Raw genomic sequence first — 27605 nt, forward strand, 5'->3', positions numbered from 1 at the left:
TTTCCCACACGTTCTCTGTCTTCCAACTTCTTTTTTTGTTCTTTTCTCTTTTTGGACAAACCGTCGAAACACGTCATAAACCAGCTGGCTTGCGCCGCGTAGTCTTTCATGCAATTCCAAGACATATTCATCTTTTTGTTTTGTCTATCTCTGTTTTTTTCTTCTCTGCTGTCAATTTCTTTTCGTCGCAGTTATGTGCGCGCTTATGCGTTCTCCACAACACCACCCCAACATCAGCCAAAAGTTAAGCTCAGAAACTTATTATTATTGCCATTTTGTCTCTAGTTCTCGCGCGTGTCCCAAAGAGAGAGTGAGGAAGAAGTAGAGAGAGAGAAAGAGGGAGAAGTAGAGAAACGCAAAACGGCAGAGGTTGGAAAAAAGTTCAGCAAAGTTTGGCGGCGTCCTTTTTCTTTCTGTTCTTTTAGGCAGTGATTTTATCCACGAGCGATACAACCCGGCGCCGAGTTTTTGAGAGCGTGTCGTCCGGCCCGTCTGCCACCGTCGCGTCCGCTGCTGCTGGAGCTGCGATCGATTACTTAGGGTTAATTGGCAATTCGCTAATGGAAGCTCATAAACCGGATGGACCCGAGTCTGATGTTCTGGCCACCGCGCTGAAATTGAACCTTCCCCCCCTTTCCCCTCTCCCCCAACACTTTTCTCTGTTTCTGTTTCACGTATCGTACTTTTGCGGCCTTCTTTATTTACTCGTTTTCTTGTTTACCAATGTACCCCTTCTCTTTCTTTTTTCTACGTCTCTCTCTTTCTCTCTCTCTCCATTTCCCTAACATGCTCTGCGTACGCCTTTGCGGCCATTTCCGCATTTTTACGATCGTCCCGGATGCACCAGGGGCGCTAGGACTCGCAGTCGTAAATATGAGCGCGAAATATTTATTCTCTGCCAAGCGCTCCCATTCGTCCATCTACTTGCTGCCTTCGAGCGGAGGAGGACATGTCCTCATTCTCTGCCGACGCGGAGGACATCAAGCTGCTCGCAGAGGGTGCGGATGTGAAGATTTCTCTATCTTTCTTTTTTAATAATTCGGGTTTCCTCCTCCTCTTCCAGCGTCGAAAAGCGCCAGAGGATCGCTGTACTGACGACTAAGTTGCAGCAATGCAATACACAGGCGTACAATAATGTTATTGGTGAAGCGCAAATGACTACAGAGCAAATAACACTCCTGTGTATCAGTCTTATTATTTAGTTCGAATTCTTAATACAGACCTAAACGGGGTCAATACACATCTGTGGGCTAGATGTGATTTGCTAAACGTGGTAGTACATATAGGTAGGGCTGCTTCCTAGTCAGGGGGGCTTACATCTGCGAAATCCTCAAATGAACCTTTGCGCTAAAAGCTGGTCGGTTCACAGTGTTTTGCGATAATCGACAGCCCAGAAGCGTTTCAAAAAATTTTACCGCCCTTGATCACTCGTTTTGACTACTCAAACTCCCTGAGATTCTCCCTCCCGCATTAGAGATGAGTGCCTGCATTGGCCAGTACGCGGACAAAAGAACGGTTTACACCGGTTACGTACGAATGTTCCAAGTCGAAATTTTTCGTCGCGAATCACAACGCAAACGAGTGACAAGCGATGCTACGTCTTTTCTAGAAGCTACTACGAGAGTGAGCTGCCATATGAAAGCGAGTGATTTGCAAGTCAGCCAGAGACAGCTCACCGAAAAAGCGTTAGTGATGCGAGAACATCACAACCTAGCGCTTATAAATAATATGAATCAAGAGAAATCGACAGTGGCTGTAATTTAACTTAGGGGCGGTGAGCGTGTACCACTGTGTCTCTGAAAACCATTTCTAACGCTGCCTTCAAGTCTTGCGCGCCGCACGGCGGTGCTCGTACCATTCGCACAGCACGCAATGAGCCGGGAATGATGCGTGGTACGTGCTTTCGCTTTGTCGTCTCCCACACATCCAAAAAGAACGCAAAAATATGTATGGGGGTAGGCTCGCACCACCATCAGGTATAACAAGCAGAAAACCAAATCTAAAATAAATGAAGAAGGGCTACAAGCGCACCCCAAATCAGGTTCGAGAAAAGGCCAATAAAAAAAAGAAAAAAAAATGGGAAGCTAAGCCTGGAGGATACTGACAGAGCACCAAAGACAGAGGAAGGAAATTAAATTGTAACCGGAACGCGGTAGACGATATGTCGAGCTTCTTGCAATAGTTAGAGTAGCAAGACACGGCCGTGATGCGCAGTTGTCACTCTGCTACCGGTTTATTGTATTCCACCAGAGGGAGCATAAAGCTTCCTCTTCGGTCAAAGTTTAGTGTCGTTCGCCCACCAACTGTGGACGACAGCCTCGTTGTTTGCTCCGCCACACCAGCGTTATGTGCAGACACACTAAACAGAGGCATGCTCAGGCAAGCAGTGGAAGCGTCACCACGTGTAGAAAGTATTGCAAGCTCGCTGTGGTGGCGTAGTGGCAGTGCGGTTGTGACGTTGCACTACTAAGCGCAAGGGCGCAGGACCGGATCCCGGCCACGGCGGCCGCATTTCGACGGGTGTGAAATGCAGAAACACCCCTTCACCGTGCATTGGGTGCAGGTTAAAGAACCCCAGGGGGTCGGAGTTGACCCGGAGCCGCCCACATACGGCGGGTGTCGTAATAAAATCGTAGTTTTGGCACGTAAAACTACAGAGTTTATTTTTATTTTTTTAAGTATTACAAACGCGTGTTGGTACGCGGTGAAAAGCGTTTTCGTTCACAATCAATTTAGTCAAAGGGAAATTTGGTTGCAGTTGGTCTTTAACGTTCGTACGCTCTTCTCATAAAATGACAAGACCTGTCTATGTTAAGAAATGGATGGAACATGGTGACACTTGTGTTTCCGGCTCCTGCAATGGCTTCTGGCGCAGGGAGCAAGCAAAAGCATAGCCTTCGTGACTGGTTTCGGCTTATCTGATGGAGCCGTTGCTGGGTCGTGTATTTGGACACTGCCTGCTATCTCTACCGACAGACGCTGGTTGCCCAACTGCTTGAGCGCGGCAGAGGATGAACTCCTCTACAGACGGCATTGCGGGCACTGGCACAGATAATGAAAAATTGGAGCTTATATTCAGGTTATAAACGTGCATGCAAGACGACTAAACAGACATAATTAGTGCTTTTTGTTTCCCCTTAGGGTGCATAGCACGTTTATTAGAGTTTGCTCTGTACCAGCAGTACGGGTCATTCATTACATCCTATTGCGAGTATTGCAATGCGAACTGAAAGGCGGTGATAAGGCGCTTTTCATTTGTTGTGATGACTGGTTCCGTGCACGATTGCAGTCTGAAATAGAAACAGTGAAAGCAATACTCGCAGAGCACAGGCTTCGCGAAATTACTGCCCTGTTCGTCAAATTGTTTCTCTCGCGGATTATCGCGGAAAACCACAAAGAGGAAAGAAGACCACGGTCCATTATCCGGCCCTCTGGTACGAAAATAATATGGTGTCGTAACGGCAAGGTATGGATTTTCCGAATCCAATTTGGCCGCGTGCACGCGACATGATCTGACGCTGGTGCAGCGCGCACGGCTACTAGGAGTGCAACCTACTGTTGGTTCAGTGCAATAATGAAGCCGATTGGATGGCAGAAGAAAGGAGATAGCTTAAGCGAGACTAACGACTGGTGAGCTGCGACCGTCGGCGCAGTATCAGACACTGCTTATGGCTGGCGGGATGTGAGGGGCATGCGAATGGCTGCACGAATATGCGCAACAGGTACTAGAAATTGTGACGAAAACAAAAAGAAGGGATTGTTGTGCGACATCGAAAATTCCAGCCAACAAGACAGAGCGGTACCGTCAATCAATCTGTTGAATACGACAAGTGTTCAGTCAGGCCAAACTACACTCAAACTACGCGCCAACTACGACAAGTGGTCCAGTCAGGCAAACTGCTGCTTATTTGCCGCACCCAGCGATACTGCTGTATTTGCACGTGCTGTGCGTCTTTAATACAGGAAATAAATTCAAGAATGCCATGAAAGTACGATCTGCAACAAAAAACAATCTAATCAAATTAAATTTACGTCGAGGGTTTCCTCTATTTTCAAATTTTTATTTTATTGTAAACAGTGGACGAGTTCACAGCCGCGCTAGTGGGATGTGGAACCACTTTCTGCTTTTTACGCAGTTTTTGTCCTGCTTTGTCAAAGCTGTCCCCGGCCTGACCGTATTTCTTCGCCTCGATACCAATGGCACCGGTCACCCTTCCTCGACTAAATTTCAGCACGTCCATAACTCAGCTAATGGTACATGGATGGCCATATCTACTTCGCTGAAGATAGCCCTGGCCTGTTTATCGCCTCGACAGCTGATAGTCTGCGTGCCATCACCTTCGGTGACGTCATCCTGGCTCCTTCAATCGTCGGCAAGTCTCGAATGGGGACTTCCCCAGCAGGACATATAAAAACATCGTTGACAGCTGCCTTCTTCAGCGGGCGAGCTCACAGTAGTGCTAGTGGGATGTTGAACCGCTTTCTGCTTTTTGTGCAGGTAGGTTACGTCAAAGAACGCCAAGTGCATTTGGTCGAATAATAGCTTTCTGTTGCTGTTTTCTCGCCCACACAATGCCATATGTGCTTATAGTTTAGTGTATCTGTGCTCTAACCCTATTTACTACGTGAGCAGTCTCCTCTTGAGCCGTGATGTGGAACTGAATCCGGGGCCTCCTATGCCTATAAAGGGTAAAGATACTCGTTTTAGAAGCTTGTCCACTGCCGATGAAACGGGTATAATGGGCGGCATGCAACGAGACAGGAGACATTGAGCACTTTTGTGGTCCTGCCAGCAATTCCGAGATGAAAGGGACGCTCTCCTGAAGAATCTGCAAAAGAAGGACCTTCCGCATGCGTGCCTGCAACACTTTATACTTCCCGTGGGATCAGTTATAGCCCGCAAAGAAACTTCATGTCTCCTTATCGAATTCTTAAGAGAGACTGGTTTGATGGACATATGGTGAAACCCTTCAGTGGTATTGTGCGGCACGCTCGGACGGTGCAACTGCCGGCCTTGATCGCCAGGCTAAACCCGTCTGTTGCTACAATTCACCACCAACACCAACACCACAGGGTAAGAAACGTATATCACGAGAAATAGTAGACCTCAGGGACTTCCATCAGGTTGTTAATTCAAGGTTTGATGCCTTATAGACACGTGTCGCCGCATTGAAATCGCCCCGAGGCACACTTCCTCCTACCGCAAGCAATGGTAAAATGAATAGCGAACTTCAGCAGCTACAAATTGAAATCAGTCGATTTGCTTTGTAATCAAGATTTCGAAAACCGATCTCGCCGTAACAACTTGCTGCTGCGTGACTTCACTGCGACACCTGATGAAACCCATGATGTTCTGCTGTCTAAAATTTCCGCATGGTTCAAAGAAAAAGTTCAAATCGATTGCCCGAGTATTGAAAGGCGCCGCAGGATTGGTCGAAGGCATGCCGATCGCCCAGGCCCCATTATCATGAAACTGCCCGACTTTCCCAAAAAGATAAACGTCCTGAAAAAAGGTCACAAACTTAAAGGTTCTGACTTCCGTATTTCGGAGGATTTTTCAGTGCGCATACGATCAATCAGAAAAAAGACATGGGAAGCATCTAAACCCTTTCGGGATTATGACTTCATCGTTCACTTATGCTTTTACCACGCATTTATTGATAAAGTTGAGTACAATTGGGACGATGATACTAACACCCTCAGTAAGGTTCTTTCTCGCCCAACAAAAGTTCTCTCCAGCGTGTCCACTATTACCCCCTGGCGCCTCAGTAACAAACCACAATAACCCCTACGCGTCTTAATAGTTAATGTCAGAAGCTTAATTAAGAAGTTTCCAAATTTTCTTTCACTGATATGCGCCCATTCACCACATATTGCGGGTGTAACAGAAACACGGTTGCATGATAACATATATGACCGCGAAATAACGCCTCCAGGTTTCACAGTTGTTAGAACTGATCGACGTCATGGAAGAGGAGTGGCGTCGCATTATTTTTGCGGTCTGACCTTAAATTTTCAATAGTCGCCAGCCCACCTGATACCAAATCAGTTTTGTGTATAAGGTCTTCTTTCGGAAGCATTTCTATAGTATTTGGCGTTATCCACCGCCCACGTACCATCATCAAACATAGCTCAAAGGCTCGTTTTAATGACATTCATGCACGTATCTTGTCTTCAAGATTGATCTGTCTTGGTGATTTTCCCGCCCCCAGTATTTTGTGGCCATCTTTACCTCTCACCGGCTATGATGTGCAAATAAGCGAAGCGCTATTATATTTTTCTTTATGGTTTGGTTTAAAGCAAATTGTTCAATCGAACACAAGGTGTGCTGCAGTTTTACACTCAGTTTTTCTTAGTCCCCGCCTTTTGGATAATGGTTTCGAATGTGAATTTACAGGTGGTACTTCAGGCCACGAGGCCATTCTCGTTTCTATTTCCGTTCCGGTCCGTAGCAATCCTTTTGTTTATTCTACTTTCCCTGATTGTCACACGCTGACTACGCATCTATTATTGATATTTTATGTGACTCTTTTGATGATTTCGAATGTCGCAGCGAATTTAATGATTTGAATTTCTTGTTTAGCTTGTTTTGAAAATATTCTTGCAAGCTGCATCCAGCGCTTCGTCCCTCTGAAAACAAAAAGAAAAATCCTAATCTTCCATGGATTTCGCGTGAGAAACTTGACGCCCGTGGCTTTACTAGGTTAAGACGTTTAAAGCTAAACCGTGACCCGCTTAACATAGCCAAATTTAACGTAGCCGAGGCGGAACTTCGCCGCAAAATTAATTCATCAAAGGACTTTTACTTCAGGGTTACATTACAATGTCTAATTAAAACTAACTATAGAAAATTTTGGGTTTCATTTTTACCCAGCTCAGCCTCCACAAATACAGTTGTTCTAAACGATGTCCCTTCCAATGACCCCTTAATTATCGTCAGCGCTTTCAACGAATATATTCAGTTGCTATTCACAATTAATAACTTCGACTTACCTAGCTTCATTGGCGATATTACCGTGTCTCTCGAAGATGTTTTGAACCTGTTCGCGCTTAGAAAATAAAAAAAAATTATGTGGCCATGATGAGATTAACAACGTTTTTCTTGTTACGTATTGTGCTTGGAGTAGTCTATATTTAGCTGTAATTTTTCAAAAGTCTTTATCTACCTCGGCAGATCCTTTGGTTTGGAAATTGGCGAAAATTCTTCCCTTATATAAATCCGGCAACAAGAAGTCACCATTAAACGATCATCCGATTTTATTAACGTCTCAATCATGTAAAATTCTTGAACACATAATCTTTAAGCATATTATGGAGTTTTTGAAAATAATAAAATTTTGAGTGATACCCAGCATAGTTTTCGTCACGAATTTAGTACAACTCGGTTCGTAGAATTTTCGCATGAAATGTCACATGCTCTCGACATTGGAAATGAAACAGATGCCATTTCCATAGATTTTTCCAAGGCATTCGACACTGTTACACACTCAATACTTCTCCATTAGCTTCGCGCTATACTTAATAACTCTTCCTTAGTTTACTGGATCACTAGTGTTTTACATAACCGTTCACGGTATGTTTCGTTCAATTCCTCAAACTCGGCTGCAGTAAATGTGCCGTCCGGAGTTCCCCAGTGTTCAATGCTGGGACCACTCTTGTTCTTAGGGTATATAAATGATTTGTCGAAATATTTGTCCGCAAAACTCCGCCTTTATGCCGATGGCTGTGGGCTGTATAACGTAATTAACACGAATGTTGACCACCTTTCACTTAACGATTCCTTTGCACATTTTTGCAGGTGGTGCGACAAATGTCAAATGAATATGAACTTTGAAAAAAAATCGTCATTTTATCTTTTAGTAAGCACGCTTCTGTTTCTTTGCTTAATTATTTGTTTGATAGCTCTTCCCTTGAACGGGCGTTTAAATACAAGTACATTGGCCTAATCTTCACACCTAGCATGTCATGGTCAAGGCATATTGAATACACATGCAATAAAGCACTAAAGAAAATAAGCTGTTTAAATCGTACATTGCAAGAAGCTTCACGTGAAACAAAATTACAAACGTGTAAATTGCTCATCCGACCCATTTTTGAATATGGATTCCCCATCTGGAACTCTTATCAAGTATCTGGCATTAACACCTTCGAATCAATTCAAAGGTGATTCGTTTCATATACCGCCTTTATGACTGGAACTTCTCACCCACATCTCGGCTGGTTGCACTATATCTACAGCCTCTGTCCAAGTGGCGGGATCGTGAACGCCTTAAATTGTTGCATAATCTCATTAACACCCCACGCCACTCATTAAAGAACAACTACCTGTCGCCTGATAAATTGAAACCTACTAGGAATAGCCACAAATTTAACCTTGTACCATTTCAACCGCGTACTAACCTATTTAAGTATAGCTCGTACAACTGAAAAAAGCAACTGACTACCAGGTGAAACTAGGTCACTGCCTTTAGAGGAATTTTTGTATAAGTTAACTTGGTTCATGCTGTGTTTATTATATTACTCGTTGTATTTTTTTTATTTTGACATTATCATGATTCCTATGGTGTTGAAACTGATATGTGCAGAAAAAATGTTTTGCTGTTGTATCCAATGTACAAACCCACTCTTGCGATAGCCCAATTGGGCTGCAGTATGTATGTATGTATAAATAAATAAATAAATAAATAAATAAATAAATAAATAAATTGAGCTGAATAATACAAATAGAGCGACATAGTATACAGATAGCATCATGAAGAAGACGGACGCGCCATTTAAGCAGTTGAAGGGAGAGGGAGACAGAGAGAGAAACGATCGAAGAGAAGATACCAAAATAGCCGCAGCTGGCTTGACAGCGACGTGACTGCTCCCATGTCGTCTACCGATCATCGAATCCTAGGTGGCTGCAAATTAAGTTTTTCTTATTTACACTGACAATACCGGGATATATATATATATGTATATATATATATATATATATATATATATATATATATATATATATATATATATATATATATATATATATATATATATATGTGTGTGTGTGTGTGTGTGTGTGTGTGTGTGTGTGTGTGTGTGTGTGTGTGTGTGTGTGTGTGTGTGTGTGTGTGTGTGTGCGTGTGTGTGTGTGTGTGTGCGCGTATGTGTGTGTGTGTGTGTGTGTGTGTGTGTGTGCGTGCGTGTGTGTGTGTGCGTGTGTGTGTGTGTGTGTGTGTGTGCGCGTATGTGTGTGTGTGTGTGTGTGTGTGTGTGTGTGTGTGTGTGTGTGTGTGTGTGTGTGTGTGTGTGTGTGTGTGTGTGTGTGTGTGTGTGTGTGTGTGTGTGTGTGTGTGTGTGTGTGTGTGTGACGCCGTAGTTAATGGCTCATGATTAATTTGAACTACCTGTGGTTCTTTAACGCACACCGAAAGGACAGCACGCGAACATGTTTGCTTTTCTAAATGAGGCCGATACCGGCGGGGATCGATCACGCGGGCTCAGCAGCGCAACGCCGTAACCCGTGAGGCATCACGTGAATGACAAACACATCAACTAATGCTGTTAGTTGGGCTCGTTAGTTATCGAGACGAGCAGCAAACGTAGCACATTGAGGACAAGTATTAACTGGACGCACTTGGAGGATACATTAAATATGTCCACAACTCGGCGTGCTAACTCACACGAAGTCACTAAGGACACACGACTGCACACGTCAAGCATGTCGATCTCGTTCTTGTCTTTTTTTTTTTTGTCCTCAGCATGCAAAGTTTGTTGCTCGTAGGTACACATCGACAAAACAAACCAATCAATCCTTCACAGCTGCTGTTGTCGAAGAAATTATGGGAATGAATGGGGCAAGAGAGAATAAAAAAGAAACAAGCAAAATACGGTAATAAAAACGTAATGGTGCTTAGAAAGGTCGTTGAACGTGCGGTGACACAAATGCTACTAAGTACTACAAAGCTGGCCGATGATGAAGTACGCATATAATGGAGGATGTAGCTTACCTTTCTTCGCTGCACTATCAGAGGCACTGCTAAAGCCTGCGGTCAAACTTTCTTTTTTCGATTACATGAACACAAGCCCTCGCGGGGGTAAATAGAGCAAGAAGGAAACAACCCGGAGAAGTTTTCAACGAAGGTTGCAGATAGAGAAAGGAACAAAGACTGTAGAAAAAAAAAAAGCAGTGAAAGTGAGAAACAAACGCAGAATTCGTGCGGTGTATTGAGGGAAGCGGAGGGGGAGAGTAATTGGGGGCTGGATAAAGAGAAAGAGCCTCTTTAGATTCGAGGGAACAAGTTGGAGCCCTCTCGAAAGGATTTCCGTTCGCTTACTTCTAAAGTCTCCGCAGTCTGGCAGCGCTGCGCGGTTGTAGATGATTGTCTCCTTCAAATGGAAGACGGCTGGCGCATTGTGGAGGAAGAAAGCGATACACTTTTAACTCGGCTGTTTCTATTGTTTTGTCTTGCGTTTCTTTTTCTCTTTTTGACTCTTGTTCCTGCTTATTTTCTGTTCTTTATGGGGGGTTTTCTCTTGTGTGTGCGATGTTTGCTGCTGTTCAGAATAGTGTAGTACTGAGAAATAAATTCACGCGGCAGTCAACTAAAGGGGACGAGTGGTATTTTTTTTTCTTTATCAGGAATTGCATTCAATTATATAGCATACAACAAAGGACGAGTTTCTAGCATGCGAAGCGAGCTATGATGAAACGTGAATAACGTGTTGTTATTGCTTTCGATACTTCTTTATTATTATTGCTGTCAGTTTTGTTTAATCAACCTTAGGCCACTTGGAGCACCTGTATTGTGCTGCCGGCCACAGTTCATTCCCGACGCACTCACCCACACTCACACAAACACACGAGCACGCACAGAAAATCCATGGTAAAGCCTCTAATGGGTGTCACATATTGCATTCAGGTGCGTGAAGTAACAAGAATAGCCAGGGCGATGCTTAGCACAAGTCGAGAAATCTGCGTCAACCCCTCTTACGCAAACTCTACGCCAACTTAGATCCATGGAGTAGGTATCTACGGCGCAGTGGTGAGCTCTCCAATTCATCCACTGCAAATACGGTGGTGACACTGCGGTTCCTTTAGTTTACAATGGCTTCGTTGATTCTTATTTGAATTCGTGAGCAACACACCTTACTCGCGGCTCTCGATAAGTCCGCTAGTTGTGCAGTTGTGTCTTCTTCATCAACTCTGATAAGCCTCTATTCCTGTCCTCTCCCGAGGCCAGCCTGGCCGGTCCGATGGGTGTAGCTCGAGCAAACATCTGTGCGTATTCCTCAATTTTCTCTCTCTCTCTCTCTCTCTCTCTCTCTCGTTTTCGAGGTGGCCAAGGCAACGCTGGACGTAAGGGGTTTTAATTTTATTTACGTCCGACGTCACCTTACGTAATGGAGCGGCACAGCACGTCGAAACCCGCCGTGGTGGCGTAATGGATTTGGCGTTGCGCTCCTAAGCCCGAAGGCCCGGGCATCAAATTCCGGTGGTGATGGCCGCAATTCCATGGAGGCGACATGCAAAAACACCTGTTTACCGTGCATAGGGTGCACGTTAAGGATCCATGGATGACCAAAATTAATCCGGAGTCCCCCACTGCGACGTGCCTCGTAATCATATGATGGTTTTGGCACGTGAGACCCCAGAATTTAATCAATTCATCTTAAGAGGAAGCTTTAGCTCAGGCCCAACTCCGACGCGGCCTATTCAAATACATGTAAAAACGCAAAAACATTTTTCTCAGATAACCCGTGGACCAATTTTAATGAAATTTGTAGCATTTGAGAGAGCAAGTTAAATTCTAGTGACTGTTGGTCACGGAATTTCTATTTAGGTCCTGAATTTTGTTAAAGGGGTTGGGACACCAAATTTTGAGGCTATAAAAAGCATGTTGTAGGCTGCTTCCGTATGCAAGGACACCCAGAACGAGGTATTGGACGCTGCAAACATTTCAAAATAATTTTAATTCAGCTCCAAAGAGTCATTAAAAACTCCTTCTCGTAGTCGAGACCCATCGCTAGCGCGGCAGTTACTACGTCACAGAGGAGGAACGAAAATATTGACGTCATAGCACACCAGCACAAAAACGTGACGTATGATGAGTAGCGATGAAATGCCGATTACGGAGCCTGCTGAGCCGAGCAACCGAGCATAGCCTCCACTACGACCGAGCTACAGGCATATAGAAATCCTTTCTTAATGCAAAGAAGGGGTAAGGCGTGCAGACACGGACACAAGAGGAGAGAAGTGGACAACACGAACGCCGCACGCCGGCCCGCGAACGGCAAACTGCGTGCGGCGAGTTGCCCTGCGGACGGGCCTTTACACGTTTGAGTGTAACACTAGCCGGCCGACTCCAAAAGGGACCAGGATATGCGGCGTTCGTGTGGTCTGCTTCTCTCCTCGCATAGTCGCATAGTTCGGCAGCTCGGAGCGGACTCTCCTTCGCTTGGCCTTTCCACGTTACCGGCACGGAAACTCGCCGCACGCCGTTTGCCGTTCGCGGGCCCCCGTGCGACGGCGGTTTTGCTCGCGAACGGCGAGATTTCCTTGCCGTAGAGAGGACGGGCCCGGGACCCATTTGTGCGGCAGCCGTACGGCGAAGCGGCCAATCAGCGACCGAGGAGTGGTCACTCTGGCATCGACGGCAGCTTCACCGCCTCTGATCGTTCGGCGCCGCCGATATCGTCGATAGGCCTTTTCCAGTTCACTTCAAAGCTAAAGCTTACGGCGCTTCGGAATGAATCACCGACTCTCACAAGCCGCAATATTTTCTTACCGTTGTTGTCGCTCTTCGCAATAATTATAATAATCGCGACATGCACTTCGAATCGCCAGTGGTTAACCTCTGCTGGCAGAGCACGCGTATGCGCGAGCAGACGACGCAGCATAGTTTTACGTCACTATTTTTTGTGGGCCACGTGACCAAGCCATGTTGCGTTTCCTCCTCTGTGACGTCATAGCATCCCCCGGAGTCAAGAAACCGAAACCGAAATCGCTCGGTATAATAATGCTATTTTTAAATTATTTATCGGATATATATGAATCCCGCTGTGTGTATCGTGCTCCCTGAAGCATGACGCAACGTTTGAATCAACAAACGCATGAACGAAAATTTTGATGTCTCCACCCCTTTAAAAAGATTTTCAAAAACTTGAAAGTTTGAAAAAAAAATAGAAGCACGAAGTTTACAGATTCATAGCTCTGCATAAAAAACAAATATCTCGGTTCTGTAAACGGGAGCCATTAGATCATTGAAAGCGAACAAATTCGAGACATCATTTTATATCTTACGTGAATTTGTTACGTTGTTTACAAGGGTTCTGCAAAAGCTATGTTTCCATATTACAAAATTTCTTTTCATTCATGTGCAACACATCAGTTTTGTCCGCTTTAGGTGTACCATTATATGCAATTCACGGAATTGTATTATCAGTTTTCGTTGCTGAGTTACGGAGTTGTAAATATGAGAATTTCGTTTTCTGAAAATTTTCGATTTTTGCCAATTTTTAATAAAAAATTGACAGTCTAAATCAAAAATCCGAAACCAGCAGTCACTAGATTTTAAGTTTTTCTTTTAAATGCAACAAATCTTTTCAAATTTGGTGAGGTGGTTGACGAGAAAAACGAATTCTGCTTTTACGTGTATTTAGATAGGAGCACCCGAGCTAAAGCTTCCTCTTAAAGTCATCGAAATTGTGCCGGCCATACGCATTCGTTCTATATGCCCATTAAAAAATTGATATGTTTTCTGTGTGGTGTCGTAGCGTTGTTTAACCTCATATAGCTGTGCCATCAAATGACACTGTTGCATCAACCATCCTATAGCTACAGTTCTGAAAACCAAGCTAGTCCTCTTCTTTCCAGCATCGGCTTTCTGACGTTGCTCCTCCTGTATGGGAAAATAATGTTGTAAAGGCCAACACGTTCTGCATCGCCTATTGTCTACATTTGGTACTCCCGCGCTCGCTCACTCTAGAGCGCGTTTTTTTTTTTTTTTTTTGCAATTACCCTTTTTCAGCCTTGGTGGTGTCAACTGACGAGATTACAGTTACAGGAAACGCCGCACGAAATTCAAGAAACGAAGTAAATAGAAAAAGTTGGGCTTTCGACGGGAAGCTTGCGTACACTTGAGGCAATTGCCAGAAGTGCAGGTCTATAATTAGGAAGAAAAGCATTGTTCTGCTGAAAAAGTAAACTAACGAAATCAGTTGTAACAGTGAAATTATTCGTTCCACTTTAGGACCTTGGCAGTGGCAAACAACATGGAGATGTGGTCTTAATCATTTTATTGTACAATGAAATTACATTAAACAATAGCTGAAAGAGAAAAATATGAGCAAAGTGCTTTTCGTGACTCATGTGATAGCTTACTTCAAGGAGTGCGAATTTCGCGACACCAGGGTTCTGTAGTTGTAAGAACAAAATTAGGAGTATTCACTTTGTTTTCTTCTATATGCATCCCGAAACGTTCTCTACAAGCATATCGTACACATTTCGGTTGCTTTAGGCAGGATTTCTCGTCTGGCACTGTTATTTAGTTGAAAATATGATACAATACCTTAAAACATTCAGGCGTAAATATTTTATTCATCGATAAGAGCAAAGAAAGACTGAGATAATATGTGTACGCGACCTGTTCGCTTGATGAAAACGAAGCTGAAGATCGCCTCGAGGAGCTCGGCTCGTGAACTCGAGCACCCAAAGCGCACTGTGGCTCAGAACAGGAAGTGTCAGCCATTGAGATTAATGTTATTTGTTACCGCTATATTTCTTTCATTGGGCAATAAAACAGCCAACATAATGTTTAGCGGCAATGAAGACCAATAATTTTAGTTGCTTTAACATAAAATGTCAGAAAGCTGTACATTTTTCAATGAATACATTACGTGTTAGTTCACAACCTTTGAGCTCTGCTGTCGTTATTTGACACCACATATGTAACATTGCTAAAAAAAATTTTAAGTTAGAAGTTTCTTTTTGTATCAGGTTTCCGAAAGCCTTTTCACGCTAAATATGTAAAGGAAAACGTTTTGCATCTCAACAGAAAAATTTAGAGCTGGAAGAGTTAAAGTTGGCTTACGCGGTAAAAAAAAAAAATGAAGAAAAATAGAACGTACTGACTTTCTTGCGGTGATCTTGTGCATCGATCCCTCTAAGCGCCTTTACCTTATCTTATCCGTGGTCTATTTAAATTACTGCAATCCAGTGGTACGCCTTGTTCTGTGCGCAAATTGTACGACAAAAAGTCACGTGTCTGGGCGACGCAGTCATTGCACAATGACACTACCTTATCTCCTAAAGCTGCTTAAGTATCTCGTTTGTCGCTGCTATTGTCGCGTCCTTTATTTCGATTGTCAACAATTAAAAAAGAGAGATATGGTCTCTTTTCGGCAGTATAACTGTGTAGCTGCAGTAAAGATCAAGAAATAAAAAAAAATTAAAGAAAGAAAGGCAGCCTAATAAAAGTCGGCGGGCAGGCATGCGCTTCCTGCGGAATCGTTCCACGCAAGAGTCTGGCTACATTGCTCAATCGTGCGTGTCCACGCAAACGCAACGCTCCTAGTCGATATTATTCGTGCATTAAGGCGATATTGCGACATCCCTCGCGAAAAACTGACTCCGAGGCGGCGCTAACTTAGCAAACTTTGAGTCGCAGGTGGCCTTTTCTCGGCGACGACTCTTCCACAATCTTGCGAAACTCTCCTCGCGCTCTGCGTCACAATGTCGACGCCGAATCTTAGGCGCCATCGGTCGGGAAAGCGTATTCGAAGTTTCCCGCGGCGGCTTACGCAATTTCGAAGTGCGCACTCGCTTCTCGTTCTTAAGACCGGCATTAGACGGCGTGCAGCTGGCTACGCTCTTCGGCGGCCACGCGGCTTGCGTGTTTATTAGCGGTTAATTGCACGCGTAATGAGAGGCTTCCCAGAGGACTGCCTCTCTCATTACCTGCCTGCCCATCGCGACAGCACTCTCTCCTTGTTTATTGATTAGCATCTCCCTACTCCTTACTGTTAGGCGAGGGCCGTATTTTACCAGTGGCGGGGGCTCAGTGCCTACTACACGGCATGCTGGGAAACGTGGCACCACAAGGCCGAGGACAGAAGCGTGTAGCAGGGCCGGTATTTTGTAGGGATGCCTTTTCCGATTCTATGCCTTTTCAGGCTTTTCGCGCTTGGCCACTAGTCAGTTGGACAACGCACTCGCCGTCCTGGTCTGTTTAGCGCTACTGAATTTCGCCCCGTATGATAGAGAAGTTCACTACTGGCCGTCTCGGCGACTCGAATAAAATGGCCCAGCGATTAAGTGTCTGCTGGAGTGAGTAAATGACGGCACCTTGAAGAACCGCGTGTTCTGCTGCTGTCGACGTCAGAAAATGTAAACTGCATATTTAAAGATGGTGCCCGATAAACAATCACAGCTCTGGCGCAGGGTTGTTGGAACTTCTAGAGAGAGAGGGGGGAGAGAGAGAAAGAGATGCAAATGAGGCAAAGGCAGGGAGGTTAACCAGGGCTAAAGCCGGCAGTTTGCTACCCTGCACTAGGGGAAGGGAAAGGGTAAGTAAAGAGGGAAAGAGCGGTGACAAAAATAAAAGCGTGAATAAAGAAGGAGAACAGGATGGGATCGTTATAGTCTTTCTCATAGGCCACTGCCACCTAAAAAGGTCAACAAAGCCTTGACCGACTTTCGGTGCGACGACAGTTCATGTCGGCATTGCAAGACTGTCTGTTCTGAAAGTGGCCAGTCGTTAAGACGTGCACACGCACCCGCTAGCCGGCGCGCGCTGTATCGAAAACAGTGGCAAAGTATGTACGTGTTCTATAGTCTCCTCGCCGCCACAGAGACGGCAAGCCGCGCTTTCTTCCATAGCGACTCGGAAGGCGAAATATCTTGTGAAGGCAACGCCATGCCACGGAAGGCAAAGTACTGCTGTCTGGAGTCGAGAGAGTCCATATGGGAGTCGAAGTCGAAGGGACGGATCCAGTCGGTGTAGACGTGTGTGCTTCAAGTTTGGTGTGTTCCATAAAGATCTGATGGCTTCATTTGCAAGCACACGAATTTTCATTGCTGCGTCTGTTCTTGAGAAAGGAATGGAGTCTTTCAAGCCATCCTCGCGTGCAGATCGTGCAGCTGCAACGCCATGTTTTGCATTATGCCACAGTAGCTTGGGATCTACTGTAACATGATGTCTTGTCTTTGCTCGACGAGGTGGTGAAGCAGCAGTCTGATTTCTAGAACTAGTTGTTCGTGGTGTCCACGACGTATGGCAGAAACCAGACAATGAAGAGCAGCTTTGGAGTCACTGAACACGCTAATTTCTTGGGTAGTTCATCAGAAATCACACAGAACTAGCACACAACGAATAGCAGTGAGCTCCGCTGCAGTTGATGTAGTCTGTGGTGGTAGTCGAACCTTTATGGTGGAGGTTTTTGCAGGAAAGATCACTGATCTTGCAGACCCATTCGCCGTGTTTGAAGCGTCAGTATATAGATGATGATGTTCGTTGTATGTCTCGTACATCAAGAGCAGTGAAATCTGCTTCAGTGCTGGAGACGAAAATTGGATTTTTGTTCGTATTCATGGTACCATTAGTCGAACTTTTGCTTGAGCCATACACCATGGGGGAAACGGAACTTTCGCTGGAGCTGTATAACCTGATGGAAGGTGTGCACGATAGGGCAGGACTGTCTGACAAAAGGAGGCACGTGGTCGATCCTCTGGCAGTGAGGCTAGATGATGGCTAGGGGCTCCAGCAAGGTTTTTTACGTGTGCTCTGAGCGCTTCCATGACTATATGGGCCTCGGCTAGGAAATTGTGTGCAATTGGAATTGTTTCAGCTGTTGACGAGCACCGCGGCAATCCAAGAGACACTCTAAGTGCTTGGGCCTGGGCGCTTTCGAGTGCACGGATATTAGTTCTGCCGGTGTTGGTCAGCAGAGGCAAGCTGTATCGCAAATACCCAAGAAAGGACGTTCTGTACAGTTGCATCATTATATGTATTGACGTACCCCAGGCTTTTCCTCCGAGAAACTTGAACACATTTGAAACATCCGTCAGGCGCTTCTTTAGAAAGGCCACATGAGGACTCCAGCAGAAGTCACGATCAATGATTACGCCTAAGAATCGGTGCGTCCTGACATAAGGTGTAACCGCCGATAGAGACATCGTATGATCTCATTGGCTTTCGGCTAAACGTGACCAATGCGCATTTTTCTGCCGAGATCTTGATGAAACTGCTGGAACTGTCTGTGTAGATGTGTACGTCGGCAAAGTATCGGGCGAGCGGGAGGAAATAACGCGTAACATCAATAAAGGCGCAGAGGGCAACATGCTCACGTAACGTGGGCTTCTCCGCCAAGAAAGGAGAAGAAAACGCAAGCCTATATTCATTACTTGAATCCCACGACACCAGAGAACAGCGAGATATTTTCGGTGCAAAACTACGCATTTAGAAAAAAACAACGAAAGCAAATATGGAGGATTTGCGACGAACTGTTCAATTCAAGGAGTAATCTCGGCTACGAGTTACCATAAATCAATCGGACGTGCGGGAACAAAGTACACACCACCAGTTGACTAACTATAAACCCTGTCACAAACGCCTCCGTGGGCCTCAGAAATAAGTAGCCAGTGTTGTAATCGCACCGCTGGCACGATTTGTTGGGAACTCGGCGCTGACGCCCGTTGTTGCACTTGGGTCGCAAGCCCCAAGGGTAGCGTTGGCCTGGCGGCCTGGGGCACAACTGGAAGCATCCGAAGGTCCCGGCAAAGCATGAGTCGACAGGTAACAACAAAACAACTTGTTTATTCTAACATCGCAAAGAGTTGGCGGTCAGGTTGACCGAAGTAGAGAGACGGGAGTGCACGTTACTCAACAGAAGAAATCGGAGCCTCTTTTTTTGGCGTCCGGGGGCAGCTGCTTTTATACTCTCGCAGTTGAGGGCAAGAAGGAACCCCTCTATAGACGAGCACGTGACTGTGCCGCTCGGGCACAATGGAATGAGAAGGTGGAGCAGCCGTCGTGCCGGCGCCGCTGGGGCACAATGGGAAGAGAAGGTGGCTCATACGTTGTGTCGGCGCCGGTCAGACTCCCTCGCTTCACAGTTGGGGGGGGAGCTCCTCTCCCCGGCTGCCGCGCTTCGACAAGCGTGGGCACCAACATGCACATACACACACACACGCACATGAAGACACGTGGCATTAGAACAGGCCTGGACGCGCTTGGCGGGGAGGCGTAGCGGCGGCGCCGAACGGGCCAAAATGTCTGCCGCTTTGAACGAAGCCCCGGCGTCCGTTGCATCCGCGCCGGCTTTACCGCGCGTCGTAGGCGAAACGTAACACCAGGCGTTTTACCCCTAATCCGGGCCGTCACACACTTTTCGCAAAGTTATTTCTTCAGCAGTTTCAACTTGAGCATTTGATTGGGAACTCCGGCACTTGAGAGTATTCCAATCTTAAGACCGTCGTTTAAAGCCTTTCGATTACCACGTAGCGAAAGCTCGGAGTCCCCTCGGCGGCTGCGCACACTGCCGATCGTCTCGCTTGAAGCGATGCTCCATCTGACTGATTCCCTGCAGTGCGGCGAAAGCTACGAGTTGCCTCGACCAGCCAGCAATAAGAACCAGCAGAATGGTTCCTGTATTGACCGCTTTTGATCGAACGCTGCTCGACACCCACGGAGCGGAAGTATCGAGGCAGGATTAACAATGTCCTGTCTCTGCCATCTTTCGTCTTCTAGCGCCTCTCCTGTGTCGGCCTTCTGTCGTCCTCGACAGCTTGTCGTCTGTCCGTTCTCTTTCGTCCTGTAGCGTTTCTCCTGTGTCTATTTTCTTTTGTCCCGTCTTAACCCGAGCTCTTGTTAAATTTAAACTAAATTATGGAGCTTTACGTGCCAAAGCCACTGATTATGAGGCACGTTATAAAAGGTGAGGGGGAGGGGGAGGGCTGTGGTATAATTTGGACCAATTGGGCTCCTTTAACCTTCGCTTAAATCTAAGTACAAGGGGGTTCTGGCATTTCACCCCGATCGAAATGCAGCAGCCGCGGCCGGGATTCAATCCCGCGACCTCGTGCTTATATATAGTAGCCCAACACACATAGCCACTAAGCAACCATTGCGGGCACAATAAACGTTCAAAATTGGCAGAATTAGAAGCGAAGAATGGGCGAGCGCCTCCCCCCCCCCCCCCCCCCACTTCTCAGAAAACGCAACCGGCTCTCATTACTGATTGGCTGACACGACCCCCAGCTTTCTAGATCCACTGCATGGATTTGATGACAGGGAGTATAGCTTCGGCGAGCAGTCGAAGCCGGCCGGACTGGCGAAAATAATAGTTAACGTCACGGAGGGGCCGGCCGAACATCGTTCGTCGCTCTGCAAGCGAGTGAGCTCCAGGGGAAATGGCAATAGGAGGACACGGTGAAGTCTCGCTGTTTCGAGAGAGATTTTCGTGGGACTGCGACTACGGCGAAGACGACCGGCAATTGTCTGCCGGCAATGACTGTTTACCCCGGGGCCGGCAAAAGCCGTGCTACTGTAACGGGGAGTCATTAATCGGGGATCCTCTCTCCCTCTCTGCTTTATACGACGTCGTTGTTGCGCGAATCCGCCTGCCGCCTTTCTGACGCACCACCGGTATAAGCTTACCATTAAAAGACAGCGAACCAAAATGATTCGAGCGGGCATTGTTTCAAAGAGACAGCAAGCACTGAGAGTCCCGGAAGAGGGGGAGGGGGACAGAGAATGGCCGGCGCTCGAGTGGCGTGGCGTCTTCCCCGAGGAGCGGGAACGTTTGATTTTTGTTCGCCCGTGGCAGTGCGTCATTGCGAGCACTTATTCTTGTCCTTCTTCTTCTACGCTTTCTTACCTTCTTTCTCTCCTTCGAAGGCTTCGCTCGCTTCTTTTCTCCGACGGTCGAAGAAACTGCGACTGCCGAAACATCCCGGAGCAGGAGAAACCACTGAACATCCTTCTTGCGGCGAATCGTCGCGTCGTGCTTGCGTTGCACTTGGCTTCTTTCTCCCACTTTTCTTCACTTCTCTCTTGTTTGTTTTTTATTTCTTCTCGCGGTTCGCAACGGTCCCTCCAGCGACTGTTGCGCTATTTCTATCCTCTGCCGTCGATTTCTGCCCCGCCCCGGCGTCTTGAAGAAACAATAGGCGATTATTCTCCTAGGTCGTTGAGACGTGGACGATTTCTCCCGTGCTTCGCTGGGCCTTTCTTTTTTAAATCTCTTTCTCTTTGTCTCTCTCTCCTTTATCCCTCTTGTTTCCCTCTCTGTTGCTGCGCCAGCGAAAATAAACGAAAACCGCAGTTGGCGTTCGTTCTGGCTTTGTTCTTTATACCTTTGGCGTCAGCTTACCTTGAGCACGCTGTTTTATGATTTACTCTTGCGAAAGAGAGCGCAAATTTATTGCGTGCGCAGTGTGATGTGTGTGTGTGAGCGCGGCCTGCTGTCGCCTATACGCACCGCGCCTGGTTATAGCGTAAATCATACCGGGCTATCGGTTCGGTCAACATCTGCAGCTTTCACCAAGTGCTGACCACTTCGCTTTCTTTTCGTTTGCACAATCATCCCGGGGAAGCCTTCCAGCAAACTGTGCGCAACACTGAAGCCCAAGGAATCAGCCTTTCTTCTTCTCGGATTTTCACAATGCAGAAGGTATGGCTGGAATCACAGTGGCAACATACATAGCTGAACAAAAGATACCTGTTGCCTCAGCAGGGCCAGGCAAACTATACGTACTGGAGAGGTAGCGCATTCGCGATAACATGAGCGCGTGTGCGGGTGCACGTTTTGTGCACGCTACCTCACACAAAAGACCACTTCGCGGCAGATTCCACAGCGACGTTTGGACTAACGCGGGGCTGCGATTTTTGAACTGTGGCCGACGTACACTGAGGCTGTGGCTGCGTGTCATGCAGAATTTACCTTCTGCGTGTCCACCCGGTGCAATGGACTATGTGCCGAGCACCACTACATCGCTACCGATTCAGAACTTCGCGTCCTTACGCAGCTACACCCACAACTCGCGCGTCAGCGGCTTACATATACACTTTGCGTGCACAAGCAGAGACTCTTCTCAACACTGCACGTATCCCCCAAGAGCTCATTACAGATTATCCACCGGGCTGCGTTCACTGTGGCGGACGCCCCAGTGTAAACATACCCGATGAGAGCCCTCACCTCCTCTTGCGATGTCTGTCACAAAAGCGTGCAAGAGGTGACGTAGGGCTAAACCATCAGGGAGAGACACTCGCACTACCAAACCGTGCTATGCAGCACCACATTGCGACGAAGTCGGACACAGCGGTGTGTCGGGCATGTGGTAAGTACGATAAAATACTGCATGCACACTGAGGATACCCTGAGACCTTCTTTTCTGGCAAATCAGTTCTGCGCAAGCCTACAAGGTGGAGCAAGGCTGCGGAGATTTGAATCCGAGAACCAACGCAAGAGCAAATTCCTGCCAATCCTAGTGCCGGACGCGGTCAGGCAATGGCAGAGGACACTTGCGAACGACAAGCCTTGTGAATTCGGCCCCTGGGTTTTTACCCGCATACCCATGGTTACGCCAAAATCAACTTACTGCTAATAGATGGGAGGGAATCAAGTAACTGCAAACGTTGCTACGAACAGCGCGAGCTATTTGTTTTAAAGAAAAAAAAATACATTGTCTGTCTGTCTGTCTGTCTGTCTGTCTGTCTGTCTGTCTGTCTGTCTGTCTGTCTGTCTGTCTGTCTGTCTGTCTGTTTGTTTGTTTGTTTGTTTGTTTGTTTGTTTTGCACCAGTGAACAAACAGACGCTTCACTGCAGAAAGTTAGCAAAAAAAAAAAAGACAGTCGCCGAGAAAAAGAAAGACAAAGAAAAGTAGGAGGGGCGAAGGTGGGAGGGGCGGCTTCACAGTGTAAACCTTTCTTTTTGACGCTCTCCCTCGAAGGCTCTCGACATTTCGCGAAATAATTAGACTCGATCAACGTCCCCTGTACGACAGGAAACCATTAACGCTGGGATTTGCGATAGAGCGAACGCGAGGAAAGAAGAAGGAATGGCACGTGCGAATGTTCCTCGACTGAGAGCATGCGAGGACAGATTGAAAAATCAGGAATGGCAGCGCAGCGATCGGAGGTTTGCAGATTAAATGTTCGCCGAGGAGAGCGCGTAACCCGAGTGGAAAGCGATATCGTTTCGTTTGAAAGTAAAACAAAAATGTTCTCGCGTTCGAGATACTGGCGACCGGAAATAAAAGAAAGAAGAGAAAGAACAGAGAGGAAGGATATGCAAAAATAAAGGGGAAAAAGAAACCGTCGCCGCCGCCGCCGCCGCCCCATTGCTTCTGGATTCCTCGGAAGAGACGCATTCGTGCGGGTAATTTCGCATCTGAATGTATTTGCGGAACTCGCGGGCCCCTGCTACGATGCTGGAAGTAAGGAAATTCCGAAAGGAAGCCCGCTGAATTACCCGTGTCAACGCGCGTCATATTCGAGAGCGACCGAGAAAGCAAAGAGGCACGAATCAGGCTCAAAAAAAGTTTTAGAAATTGGAACGAGAAATACTTCGATTCTCTCTCTCTCTCTCTCTCTCTCTCTCTCTCTCTCTCTCTCTCTCTCTTGACAAACGGTTACTTCTTTCCCTGAATCTTATTTTTTTCCCCTTCCTCCGGTCTGTCAGTGGGAAGAATTATTACGGGGATAAAAAGGAAGAAAAAGGCGCATGTTTCACTTAGACATTGGATATTCTGAGATATTTTAGCACTTATCGGTATACTTCCGGAGAAAATATAGAATTGCAGCGACATTTTCGCACGAGAAGCTGCGTAGCTTTCGTGCAACGTTTTCCTTTCTTTCTTTTTCCTGCCCTGGTATGGGCGTTGGCGCGGCGTCCTTCTTTCCGGGAAGTCGACAATGCGGAGCGTTTCGGTGAGAAACGCGCTTGTGAGGCTGCTGTTTGCGTGGAACGATGAGTTGTGCTTTTCTTCATGATTTGTAGCAGTGGCGCAACTCCCCTTTTGCAGCTCTAATGTAGCTTATGTTGCGTGTTTATTTCGTTACTATTTTAACCGAGCATCGAGGCTGACGGGATGCGGTACCTAGCCATAACTGTGAGCGTGAAATTCCGTCAACATATGAGGAGGATATGAGTGTCCTGTCTACTGCGCAAATTATGACTGTTTATGTAAATCACGGCTCGGCGTGAGATTTAAGGTTTCAATTCATTAGCTCCGCTCCGAAGTTTAAGAGCATGTACTTTGTTTCACGCAAATATCGCAATGGATTTGGACGGTCAGTAAGGCGCCTATGTAAACACACCTCGTAAATACCTTCACTACCCATCATATCGACACATCCATGTCCCATGCGTTAATTAATCTAAATTTTGCCAATCTCGTCGCATCTCGTCTGTCGTTTTTCTGTCGTGTCTGTTCACGCCCGTCTTCTTATAGCAAGTCTAATTTTGCCGATGATTGCCCCGTAAGTTAACGCAGGGGTCGCGTGAGGCATTCACACTATTGAGACGCTCTCCTACTGCACGGAAAGAGATTTCACCGTTTGACTAGAACAGCTCACTTTCGTCAGGCTCTGCAGTCACATGAGAAATCACAGCTGGGTCACTTCTCCCTATTCTATCGGCGAAGGTCCACACGGCTGGGGATACATGAAAATTTGGTGCCGATAGCTATGATGCGCACGGTATGTTTCGTACTGTAGATATTACAATTACGTATTTGCGCCAAAACGAAAGTAGACAGCCATGATTTGCCACTTTCCATTTCGATGTGGGCTAGAATTGAATACACTGCCAGGGAAAGGGGAGGACGACTTCCCCTGTCGGCACGCTAGTTATCTGCCGTCCTAGACTGCGATTTCCTGCTATTGTCAACAGTTCTGTAACTCTGTAATATACCACTAATAGACCGTCGCCATATGGCACAGAAAATGAAAATTTGCCCTCCACTATGGACTGAACTCATGCTCTTAGGCATTGCGCAGATGGGAGCTCGACGCGCTAACTTCTTCGCGTATTTTACAGCGAAGCTGTCTATGGCTCGTATCCAGCGATTTCTTCTCGGCGTAACGTTAACAGAAAACTATCATATGCGGCTCATACCCCAAAATGCAATTGCTAATACCTCCTTTGGAAGTACGCATACAACATACAGAACAGCAAACGTTTCAATAAAGAACAAGCTCAACCCGAGTATCCGGACCACATGATAGATGATAAGGCGCTCCTGCACCTACATGCAATGCAAGCACATAGCGCTCCTTGCATACGTTTCCCGGTATAGATTACTGTTGCGCAAGCTGCCGCGGCCACGGCAGCTTGACTGTAGCATACGAAGCAAGGAGTGACGTAACTACACTTTCGTACGTAAAAGAAGAACCCGTCCAGCAACTCATTTGTGTTGTGACGGTGCTATGGGAAGGCCACGTATAGTGAGGACTCCTGAAGAGCAGCGTGCGTACGAGGCGCGGCGAATTTCTCTTCTCTCTCGTCCGTTTTTTTTTTTTTTTTTTTGTAGGTGCACGAAGTAGCGGTGCAAGCCAAGTCGCAGGCCGTAAACGTCTTAGGCTAATAATTAGGTAAAGTACACATGAATGTCACCTCGTGGATAATTTCAACGTACGTCGCAATGGCTACTCCTTCTAGTTGGGGATTACAGCTTCGCTGTCCAACCACCTTCACAGCGTGGATTGGAGACCCCCCTCCCTTTTTTTTTCCCCCTTCGAAATCTGCATGTGCGGGGCTCTTGCACGCCAGTGAGACTCTGAGGATAACAGCACCTGTGCATATATTTCATGTGCTACAATAGCTGACAATACAATGACGGACAACGACGATGTTGTGTGCATTGCAAAGAAGTTGCCCTGGAGACGATGGAGGTGTTACCTGTGAGGGCCTGTGCTTTCGAAGTCAATGAGTTCGGAGCCCACAGAGATTGCAAATATCTGCTCATTGTTGGTTTTAAGTTAGTAAAAGCTTGCCAGTGATTCCGTTGCGCGCCCAAGAGACGTTAACAGCGGCACTGACGCACTTCTCACGCCTACAGTTTTTGTTGGTGAACATTAGTCTTGATCAGACTTGTACGGCAGCTCGCAAGCACAGAAGACTGGTCCGGAAAAGCAGATTTCTTATTAATGACGTCGGAATGAACCTTTGCAGATTAATAAAGAAACGAGCTTTGACTTATCGCTTCCTTTTTTGCACTGAATTAGCAAAATTGGCTTCCAGCTATACCGACTTTCACACGTGGATCACATGCCGCTGTTTTGCCCAGCGGGAACCACCAAAAAACCGTGTTATTAAAACGGATCGGGCGGGAACAAATAGATCAGGGAAACTTGGAAATCCAGAAAAAAAAATAAGTTGACGACTCTCGTCGCCAGCTCTCAAGCAGCTATCTCTTCATGCTGCACGAGGCATACAAGGGCCACCTCCTGATTTACACTGGTGGCTCGACAACTGTGGACGGTTTTGCAGGAACTCTTTTCTTTCCCGAATAAGCTGTGACCATTCAGATTAGGACATGTAACCGGACAGCGTCGACTACTGAGGACCTTGCTGCACTTCGCAGCGCACTTCGCGTGATCTATAAAGATCTATCCCGAAAATGGAGCATGTTCACCGACTCGAAGACAGCCGTGCATTGTTTACTATCTGCTCTACGTCGTGGGCTACAAGACCAACTTGTGCTAAAAATAAAGCAGTTATATAATCAGCTAACAGAGCAAGGGCATGAAATAACTTTTCGGCGGCTCCCAGGCCACTGCCGCAATTGTATGAAGCTGGGAGACATGAGTGCCGTGTTCGAGAACATGAGAGTTTGCTCACGCTGCAGCGAGCCCCACGCTGCAGACTCTTGTGCAGCCACGGTTCTCAAATGCACCAATTGCCTTGGGTCCCATGATGCTTCCGCGAAGGACTGCCCCAAAGTGAAGAAAGAAAAGGCGTTCTTGAAGCAGATGGCGAGAGACCATGGCGAGAGACGTACTGCTGACGCCCACCGCATCCTTGGTCTTCACTGGTAACTTCAAAGTGCATCACCAGCTATGAACCACCAAGATAGACGGCATTCTAACGTATCGACGGAGGACTTGCTTGGATGATTTCCAAGCACTTTGCTGCGTACACAGACAGTGTTCCCTCTATCCCGCTTTCCTCTTTCTGTTCCCCCTTTACCTTCCCCTAGTGTAGGGTAGCAAACCGGACGCCGTCTGGTTGACCTCCCTGCCTTTCCTCTCTTTGCTATCTCTCTCTCCCAGGCCACTGCGGCCTCAAGGGCAACGAAAACGCCGATGAAGATGCTAGGAGGGCGCACGAAGATGCCGCGAAGGTACCCATCCTCCTATCAAGAACTGACGTAGCAACAAAGCAACAACTATCCCGAATCGAGACAACTGTTTTCTGCCGACTATGATTAGGAGTGTCTTTCACGAATGAATTTGCTTGCAGCATCGGACTGACTGAGAGTGCTGCCTCCGACAGTTGCGGCAGCGAGGAAACAATCGAACATATCCTCTGTCATTGTCCTCGCCACAGCTTCCAGAGGTAGTCGCTCGTGACAGCGCTGGCACGTCTCGATGACCGGCCGCCTTCTGAGCAGACGATCTTGG

The sequence above is a fragment of the Dermacentor variabilis genome, chromosome 3 (assembly GCF_050947875.1).
Source record: "Dermacentor variabilis isolate Ectoservices chromosome 3, ASM5094787v1, whole genome shotgun sequence".
NCBI classification, from domain to species: domain Eukaryota; kingdom Metazoa; phylum Arthropoda; class Arachnida; order Ixodida; family Ixodidae; genus Dermacentor; species Dermacentor variabilis.